A 10,870-nucleotide genomic window follows, 5' to 3' on the forward strand; every position below is an offset into this window, starting at 1 on the left:
TGGTTGCCAGGGAGCCAAACTTATGATTAGAGAGTTGGAATTTCACCTGCACCCCACTGACCTCTGGGGAGGGTGAATCAATCACCAATGGCCAATGATTTACTCAATCATGCCTATGTAATGAAAGCTCCATACAAACCCCAAAGGACAGGGTTCAGAGAACATAAGGAGGGGTTGGGGCAGTGACAGCCTGGAGAGGGTATCACACCCTTTCTGCATGCCTTGCCTGTGTATCTCTTTCATCTGGCTGTTCCTGAACTTTATTTTTTTTTTCTCATAATAAACCATTAATCTAGGAAGCAAAATATTTTTCTGAGTTCTGGGAGTAATTCTAGCAAATGAATTAAACCCAAAGACAGGCTTGTAGGAACCTCTGATCTATGGCCCATTGGCCAGAAGCACAAGTGACAACCTGGACTTGAAACTGGTGTCTGCATGGGAGGTGGAGGTAGCAGTCTTGTAGGATGGAGGCTTTAACCTGTGGGACAGAGGCTATTTCCAGGTAGATAGGGTCAGAATTGATTTGGACTATGGAACACCCAGCTGGTGTCAGAGAACTGCTTGGTGGTGTTAGAAAAAAAAAAAAAAAAAAAAAAACCACATCAGGGCAACCATGTAGAATGTCTGGTATACTTGCCTCCTTAGATACTGTGTTGATCACATGTATTGGTTTCCTACTGCTCCCTGAAAGTGGGTTTATCCCTTCACTGATCACTTTCCACATTAACTGAATCCAATCCCAGGCTCAGACCCTTTCCCTGCTGATGTCCACACCGTCCCATCCCTACGTATAACTGGACCATGCCATAAGGGCAGTGGCCATATCCTGAACACCTGTCTTCATGGCCCCTTAATGCAATTCTCATTGAATGATTAGCACTCACCTTTTGAGTGATTAAATATTCATAGATAAGCTGCCGTAATAAATTTATAGAGCTTCCCTCCTGCTACTGAGCTCCTTTATTTCTTTCAGTGTCTGGAATATTCTAGGTACTAAGCTCAGGTGTAAAACAAGGTAGGCTGTGTCTTTGTGCCCAGGAATGTAATCTATTCACCTCTTCATCAGAGCCAGCAAAGTAAGTGCAGTGATGGAGAGATATAAAGGACCACCCCAGACAGATGGAGAATCAGATTGTAATGAACAAAACTACTTTTCATTGCACCTCACTGCAGTTCAGTTGGCAGCACAGCATTTATGCTGTGCTTTCTGTCTGTGATGGCCTCATTTACCAGAAAGGTGTTATGGCTTAAGAGACCTGCAGAGGGTATCTGTCACCACTGCCCAAATGAAGAGGCTGATGGTCTGATTAAGCACGTGCGCACGCGCACACACACACACACACACACACACGCACACACAGACACACACTTTCCCAGTTCACTTTAAAAATCCAGAGTAAAGACTGCTCCAAACTATAAAATTTAAACTGTTATATCTCAGCTGTTCACTCTTTCATTATTATTCATTGGAAACTAAGGGATATCAGAGCAGACCTGAGTGGGTCAGGCAAGGAGAAGAAGGCTGACAATCCCTTTTCTTTCTTACTCAGCATGGACCTTGGAGAATAGCCTTTAAGTCAGTGAATGTCCATTTGCACGCTTTCATGAACATGAAACACATGGCTGGGTGCATTTATTCATCTAACAAATATTTACTGAGGACCTATTACATGCCATTCACTGTACTTAACACTAGAGATACAACGAGGAGAAAAGAAGACATTCTTTCTTCATAGGGCTTGCAATTCATAAAGTCCATAGCATTTCCTGTATGGCCGAATTTTTGTGCTAGTCTTTAAACATGATATAGAAATCAGCCTTCTGGATTGGAGACTTAGGGAAATACGGAGGCCAAAGATAGGAGAAATTGCCTACCTCACTCCAACACATATTTTATTTTAACAAGTATTAAATGGAGATACATAAGTCTCCCATAAAATACGAGGTATCTTTTATCATAGCCTTTGGCACACTCTATTATAACTACTTATTTCGTCATATTCCTCTCCGTGGACTGCGAGTTCCATGATTGGAAGGATTTTCTCTCCCATTCACCAAGGAATCCTCTGTGTCTAGCAGAAGTGTCCAGCATCAAGTAGATAATTAATAAGTTTTTATTGTACTGCTGAATTAATGGCAGTGTCCGTAAAGATATTTTCTTGACCTTACATTCAGAGCTGACCTTTGTTTTGTTTTATTTTGGTTTTGTTTTATAAGATTTTATTTATTTATTCATGGGAGACACAGAGAGAGAAAGAGAGAGAGGCAGAGGCACAGGCAGAGGGAGAAGCAGGCTCCATGCAGGGAGCCCGATGCAGGACTCGATCCCGGGTCTCCAGGATCATACCCTGGGCTGAAGACAGACGTTCAAATGCTGAGCCACCCAGATATCCCAGAGTTGACTTTTGTACCTGTGAGTGTTATTACGGATGAGAATCCATCTATAACTTTTCACTCCTCAAAAACTTTTCCAATAGCCTACTATGGACCAGAAGCCTTAATGATAACATAAACAGTCAGTTAACATATGTTGTATGTACTATATATGTATTCTTACTCTAAAGTAAGTCAGAGGAAAGAAAATGTTATTAAGAAAATTACAGGAGAAAATATGCTTATCATACTGTAACAGTAAAAAAAAAAAAATTGCATGTAAGTAGAACTCTGTGAAAGTAGACCCACATAGTTCACACCCGCGTTGTTCAAGGGTTAACTAATAGGAAGCTCTGGGAATCAGCAAATGAACTTGATAACAGGAAGCTAATAACCAGCATTCCCTGATTCTTTGCCATATTCCAAACTGTAGCACGTTGGGGATATTGTATCTCAATAACTCTAGAGTCAGACTCTTTTGGGAAAGAAAAAAAAAGAGTAGGCTAGTAGGCTTCCCCTGGGGCAGCCACATGGGAGAAAGGCCAACATGGCAGATGAGTTCACCAAGGCTCAGGCCAGGTGGACTGGCTAAGATACAGTCCTCAGGAAAACCATTCACAAGGAAATCTCAGCCAAAAATCATTTCTGAAAATGAAAGTTTCTTGCTTTCTATGACATCTCCCTTCAAACACCAACATATTTTCTGTTGATACCCAAGAAACATATCCCAGATTCCTGTTGCAGAAGATGATGATGATGAAAGTCTTCTTGGACATTTTAATGGTGGTTGGCAAGGAATGTGCTGCTGATCTGGGCCTGAAGAAGGGTTATCGAATGGTGGTGAATGAGGGTTCAGATGGGGTACAGCCTGTCATTTCCTCTTCATGTCCTTGTGGGTTGATAGATGACTTGGCCTCCTGGTTAAGCATGTTTTAGGGATAATTTTCCCTTCCCTAGACAATGATCAATATTTGCAAGATGTAAGATGTTAAAGAATACACTCACTTTCGCCTGTGTTTGAAGAGATTTAGGAAATAATTTTTAAAGAAACCATACATAATAAAATACAATGTTGCATGGTCTAGTTTTTCTTTAAAAAAAAAAAAGAACCAAAAAAAAAAAAAAAAAGATTTCAAGGAAATCTCTCTGTTCATACAACTACTTAGGAGGAAAGCCAGAACAAAACAAAACAACAACAAAAAAAACAAAAAACAAAAACAAAACAAAACAAAAAAAGAATAAAATAAAATAAAAAAATTTAAAAAGAAACAAAGCCAAGATTCAAAGTCAGATCTGTTGAACTTCAAAAATTGAGAGCTTTACCAATATATGGAATATTCTTGACCTGAACAGAATGACCTACTATAAACAACATGAAATTTATAGAGAAAAAGAAATGTAGGTCTTATGTTTTGATACTCCAGTACTCCAGTGCAGGAGGAGGATTGGCAGAAAATCATATGGAAAGAAAAATTGTCAAAAGTAAGCAGACTTTGAGTCAGCAATGCAATATACCTGCCAAAAAGGCTACCATAATGAAATATTTAACTAACCAACAAACTGAGGGTGATGGTAATCTTATTCTTTTTATAGATGCTTAGAACAGAGCTAGAGAAGAATGTTTGGTTCTGGGAAGCACACGTGTAATGGGATGTTACCAAACTGAAGCAATGTCTAAAAGAAAATGACCACCACTGAGAAGGTGTCAATGATGTGGCATAAAAAGAATAGGACTTGGGGCCTCCCAGGTGGCCCAGCGGTTTAGCGCCACCTTCAACCCAGAGCATGATCTTGGAGACCCAGGATCGAGTCCCACATCGGGCTCCCTGCATAGAGCCTGCTTCTCCCTCTGCCTGTGTCTCTGCCTCTCTCTCTCTCTCTGTGTCTTTCATGAATAAATGAATAAAATCTTAAAAAAAAAAAAAAAAAAGAATGGGACTCAGTTTATCCTGAAGAAATACAGCAGATGTGAACAAAGGTATTATGATCACGACCATACCAAAGCTGAAGGGCCATCACAGGCAGAAGTTCTGGACTTGTTTTGCCTGGTCCCAAGGAATAAAATTTCAATCTGAATGGAATCCTTAGAAAGAGGGCTTTAGTTCAAATAAGAAAGAGCCAGGGAGAGATGGAGAGCATGAGGTAGCTCTCATGCTACACTGAGAGCACTGGAACTTTCTTTTCCATCCAAATATCCCAGGAAAAACAGAGGCAGTTTAAAATCACCATAAAGGGGACTGAATTCAGGTGGTTGGACAGTGTGGAGGTCATCATCCACAGAGAATACCTACGGCTACCCTCCCGTGCAGGCTCATTAAAGGCATCACTAAAGAATCACGGCGTTTTGCATGATGCTTCCTCAGGTTCCTTCCAAACACAGAACTCTAGGCAACCATGTCCAGTTGGTTAGAGCTGGCATGTGAAATGAAGCACTGTCCCTCTGCCCATATTAGGTATACATAGTATAAACATGGGTTCCCAAGCCTGGATGCCCATAAGAATCAGCTCTGGAGCTTTTGGAGCTCTTAAAAACTGCAGATTCCCAGGCTCTACCCTAGCTCTCCTGAAAAAAAAAATGTATCTAAGTTCTGAACCCAAGAATCTGAATATAAAAATTATGTCCAGCTGACTCAGATGTGTTGAATCTAGCACAGTCTGGCAAACGGGTACTTTGCAACACGTAATAAAGGATCCATCCGAATTCTTTGGATCTGTGATTCCTCTGAAATCAAATAATCAAGGACAAAAGTGAGTGTTTATCTTTGTTTACATGTACATGTATCACCCATGCATGCAGTAGTCATGTTTTCCATGTTTTCTCCCCGTGGATGAGATTTTGTGTGCAAACCATCCCACGGCACAGATTTATGTGTGCATCAGTCTCCTGACTTGCACTGACTGGATGAATCACACTACCTGTTAGAGTATAAAAGAGCAAACATTAGTAAAACTGATAATGCGCCTTGTGGTGGTGACTCAACCAAAGCAAGCACATCTGTCACGGAGGAGCAGCCTGCCAGCTTTGCACCAGGGGAAATGCGATTGAATAATAATGCACCATACATAAAGCAACTTCAATAATGCTCTCTGCCAAGTTAAATCCCCTTAAGTTGGAAATGTGTGCATATACTGGGCAAATGCACAGGCCCATAGTAGAAACAGGCCGGAGACTTTGTACTCAGAATATAACATCTTAAAATCACAGACTCCTCCAACAAGCATCAGACGCTATGCTAAGAACTGAGAAAACAATGGTGAGCATAGGAGACACAGTCCTGCACTTTGGCTCCTTCCAGAAGAGGAGGGTGGAAACAGAGTAGTCTGTTCGGAAATAAGAGTCAAAGCTAGAGAGGAAGCAAAGGTGAGCTCACGTCGAGTCTTGTAGGACAAGACAGATTAAGATATTTGATCTTTAACTTGAGAATGAGAGAGTGGCAAGCCATGAAGAATTTCAAAACAAAGAGCATATTTTGTATTATAGAAAGACCCCTTGGGCTGCACTGTGGAGAAGGGAGAGAGGCCAGGCCTGGAGGGAAATCTACCCATTGGAAGACTGCGGCAGCGGTACATTGGGACCGTCCTTCCGGCTAAAGACGGAGGACTGTCAACATCTATATCCAATGACAAGTTCAGGGATTTCAAGTTGGTAGCATGTCACCAGCAGGATGGGAGCATTTACACCACGGGAACTGGCAGATACTGCAAAAGTGTTTCCCCCTCAGAAAGCGCTGGTTATTAAACATTTATCAGCACACCACATCTGTGGCAAGCACATATTTTGTGTTTACTCACAGAATGAATCAAGTCACGGATATGAAAGCCTAATTCAAGGATCTTCACTATGGAACTGAACATGAGAGAGAGTTTTGTTGATGAGAATACCTATCACTCCTAAAGGGCTTTACCGTTTACAAGATACTTTTATATTTATCTATATTTATCTTTTTTTTTTTTTTTTTTTCAGAGAGAGAAAGCATATGAGCAGGGAGGCAGAAAGAGAGAGAATCTTAACCGGGCTCCATGCTCAGCTCAGAGCCCAAAGCCGGGCTCAATCTCACGACCCTGAGATCATGACCTGAGCCGAAATCAAGAGTTGGAGGCTTAACTGACTGAGCCACCCAGGTGCCCTCTTATATTTATCTTCTGTTTACCTTTCTTCTTTTGCAAAATGAAGATAATTGTTATCTTTATTTTACAAACAAGGAAAAGCTTAATGGAGATAAGGTAGTTTTTGAAAGAACTGAATGAGAACATCTAAGCAAACACTAATCAGAATGCAGGGCTCATATTAAGCGCTCAGTAATTTTAGCCATCAGTGTTGTTATTATTAGAAACAACTGTTGTGGTATCAAAACAAATCTATGACCTGGACGTCATAGATACTATTAACTATATGTTTCCTTAATGGTGGACTTAAAATTTGAAATCACATGACTGAGACCTAGATCGGAAACAACAGGAGAGTGACCTATAACCAGAAGTTGTTCTGACTCCTGGTCCAGTGTTATGCTCGCAGTGCACGCTGAGGTTCATTCACTCATTTACTTATCCTTTCATCTACTCAACAAACATGCAGTAGATACCTACTATTACGGAGAAGTAGCAACAAGCCAAAAACTACCTTTTCTCTCATGGAGCAAACACTGTGGTGGGGAATGACAAAACTAGTACATTAAAAACAAATAACTACGTTTATAATACATAGTGGGTTGGGCGGTGTACGGGCTTTGAAGAAGAACAATGCTGTGCTGTGAAGAAAAATAAATGGTCTTTGTGAAGGATAGAGTAGAGAGAGAGATGGCGTTTTAGGTAGGGAAGTCCCTGAAGGCCTCTCTGTGGAGACTGTTCATGTGAGTCCACGAAGAGAAAGGGCATCTTGGGAAGAGCCGTTCACAGGGAGGGCGCGGTAAGTGCAAAGGCCCTGACCCGGGAGAGTGGTTGGTATATTTGAGAAGTGCAAGGAGATCACAGCAACTGGAGCAGAGTGAGTCTGAGAGGGGAGAGTAATAGATCAGATCAAAGAAACAGAAGCCAGATCATAGAGGCTTTTATAGGTCAAGGCCTGGTCTTTGGTGCCCTCCACTGAAATGTGTACATTGTAATGAATTTAGGTTGCTTCGAGGAGAAGGTGGCAGATCTCGGTTAACATTCTGAAAACCTTTCCTGTAAGCTCATTGGATCTTCCCATCCAGATGCAGAGGTGGGTTGCTCTCCCTGGATCCCTTCAGTCTCTGTGTCTCTCAGTCTTCATTTTTGTTGGACAAACGTACATTTATTCATTGACCCATTCACTTATTCTTTTTTTTTCCCCTAAAGATTTTATTTGAGAGAGAGAGAGCAAGACAGAGAGAGAAAGAGAGAGGGTGCATGAAGGTGGGGGGGTGGGCAGAGGGAGAGGCCGACTCCCTGCTGAGCACAGAGCCCCACACAGCTCCACACTGGGCTCCATGTGGGGTGCCATGTGGGGCTCCACTTGGGACTTGATCCAGGGACCCTGGGTTCATGACCTGAGCCGAAGTCAGATGCTTAACCAACTGCACTAGCCAGGCGCCCCTCATTCACTTATTCTTCATGACACTTCCACTGTGCGCCAGGCACTGTGCTAGTCCCGGAGAACAAACTGGTGAACAAGACAGTAAGGGCCCTTGCCCCTAAGACACTGGCAATTCAATAGGAAATAAAAACATCCGCAGGTAATAAAGTGCAGAGCGACCAGAGCTACCTGCTCAAAAATCGTTTTAAAAATGATGCTCCTATATATCCCCACAGTTCACACTCATAGGTACCCCTGTGCAGGCTGTTTTAACGTGCAAACCTGTGATCCACAAGGGTGATGGAGCCTGTGAATGCAGAGCACAGCTTGCTTTACCAGACATGGAGAAATTAGCAATAAAGACAAGAAAATATTATTTTGTTGTTTTTAACTAAACTCTATAACTGGAATAATATTACCTTTAATGAGGCTTGGGAACTTCCTCTGAGGAGTCTAAAGCCCTTTACCGATGTTATTCCATTAATTCTCCTTGTGTCTGGAACTTGGCACCTGAAGCACGATGCATTATGCAAAACCAAAGCACACTTTGCATAGAGAAAAGATTGTGTTTCAATTTTTCCCTTGCGCTCAACTTCAAAATGCTGGCAGATCTGCCATCGGGACACGTATCCTATATCCATGCTCTTGATGTTACAATCATCCTAGATGGCATAGATCTGTCTGTGGTCGAGGCGCAGGGGGTATGGCAGAGAGAAAGGGACGGAGGGAGGGGGAGAGAGAGAGAGAGAAGTTTGGCACATGTGCAGAAATATACCGGAAACCTTTCATTAGATTAAGGAGAAGACTGTAGGGACCATTCGATTCAACAAAAGTTTATGAAAACCTTCTGTAAAGTGCTCTGTGAATCTGGCTACGACGCTAGCCAGGTAACTAAGGGCATGAGCACACACCATGTGCCCAGCCCGGTGCTAGACACTGTGCACAGGAAAGTGAGATCACGACAAGCTCCCCGCTTCAGTCCGGGGAAATGCGGGCCTCACATAAAGCAGAGAATTTACAGTGCAAAATTAGAGCGAGCGCTAGATTGGGCGCTTTAGCCTCTAAGTGCTTCTTGGAGTTCAAAGAAGGCAGAAATCAATGTCGCCTGGAAAGACAAGAAAATCTTTATGATGAGCAATAGATTGGAACTGATCTTTGAAGACCAGGCAGGATTCAGAAAGGTGATTTTGCACCACAGTTCCAGAGACCGAGAGGTTGCCTATAAGCTAAATATTCCGAAATTCAGAGAAGCCAGAAGTGGGGGAGGGGTAGACTCCACATCACGTAATTTCTGGGAACCTAGGATTCCTCTCATCATCCTAAGTATTCCCTGGAGGGTGATGCTGAACTGATCCTGTGGGCGGCCTGTCACCTTCCAGTTCACACTCCTCTTGGCTACTTGGTTTTCATCTGCCCTGGATGGCCTCCATCCACCACCTCACACTGGCTGCCCTACATCCTGCCGTCATCTCCATGGCCTCTCTGCCCCCCACCCCCCACTCAGCTTCACCACCACCCGCATCCCTCCTCACCCCTCTTGTCCCTTCTCTCCTGATTCACCTGCAGCCCTTGCAGAAGCTTGGGCCTTCACCGCTTGGTCTTCCAACACGTCAACCCAATGCCTCTGGGGAAGTCTATGGCTCTTCCCCCCCAGAAAAAAAGTTAGAGATAAAGGAGAGGAAAGAAAATACCAAGAAAGAGGAACTTAAAACTGGACATCAGAAACCATCGCAGCTAAAACTAAGGAACCGATCATCCCCCATGCTCTCCCCAGGAATCTCTTAGTGGTTCCTGGCTCAGCGATTCCTGGCCAGGGACCTTTCCTCACCATCTGAGCCACAGAGGGTCTTTGCCACACCGCCTGGAGGCAGGCTCCCTGGGGCTACCCCTCGCTTTCCAGTTGTGAGGACCCCAGCAAGCTTCTTCATCTGTAAATGGGAACAGTGGTACCTACTGCAAGGGGCTGCGCTCAGGACGGACTGTGTTCGCCCACATAAGACCCTCAGTGCCTGGAACTCTTCTACCCAGGTGAGAAGGCTACAGCTCTTAACATTATTACCTTCTCCAATTTTCTGGGCCCTAATATATTTTGCCTAGCAAACCAAAAGGAACCCAAACTCCCTGTGAAAAGAATCTTTGTACTCAGGAATTCGGGTGCCTCAGGTTTTTGTTATTGTTGTTTTTATATTTGATTTTTATCTTTTTTTAAAAATACCTTTATATTCTGAGAAATATTTGCTTGCCCCATATTCTTAAAGATCGTCTCTTTTTTCTGGAATAATAGTTTGTATATGGTGTAACGTGGGTACTGTATTTTTCACTTGCCTATCCAATTGTTCCAGAACCATTTGTGGAAAATACTCTCCTCTTTTTCAATGAATTGTTTTTTGTCCCTGTTGAAAGTTAGCTGACAACCTATGAGTGGGGCTATTTCTGGTTGGGTCCCTCGGTTTTAACGTGTCCCAACTAGGTGATTATCAGTGTCCCCCTTCCCTCTCAACTTTCATCAGGTCCATTTAAGATTTTTCAGAAGGGGTTTTATCCCTAAAAGAAATGCAGCTATCTCCATTGTTTTCATCCTCCTCACAAGAGTCCTACAGAGTCATATAATCACAGAAAATCAAAGATCTGGAATGTCCTTTAGAGATCCATAGAGGTCAGTTGCTCCATTTTACAGAAGGGGAAACTGAGGCCCAGCAAGATGAATGTGATTTGCCAAGGCCTCCCATAGAATTAGCAGCAGAGACAAAGCGAGACATCTGGCTTCCTTCCCCTTACCTGGGATGTGTGTCTCCTTCCGGCTATGCGGCCCCTCTGTTATATCCTGTTCTAGCATGAATATGCCTCCACTTGTTTTGAAACCAAAGCAGCCTAGGTTCAGAGCATGGGCATCCGGTGTCTCATATTATATTTCTTAAGGTTTCTGGAGACCACTGACGAAGACAACCTTAGCCTTACCCTCAG

The sequence above is a fragment of the Vulpes vulpes genome, chromosome 12, assembly GCF_048418805.1.
Source record: "Vulpes vulpes isolate BD-2025 chromosome 12, VulVul3, whole genome shotgun sequence".
Classification (NCBI taxonomy): Eukaryota; Metazoa; Chordata; class Mammalia; order Carnivora; family Canidae; genus Vulpes; species Vulpes vulpes.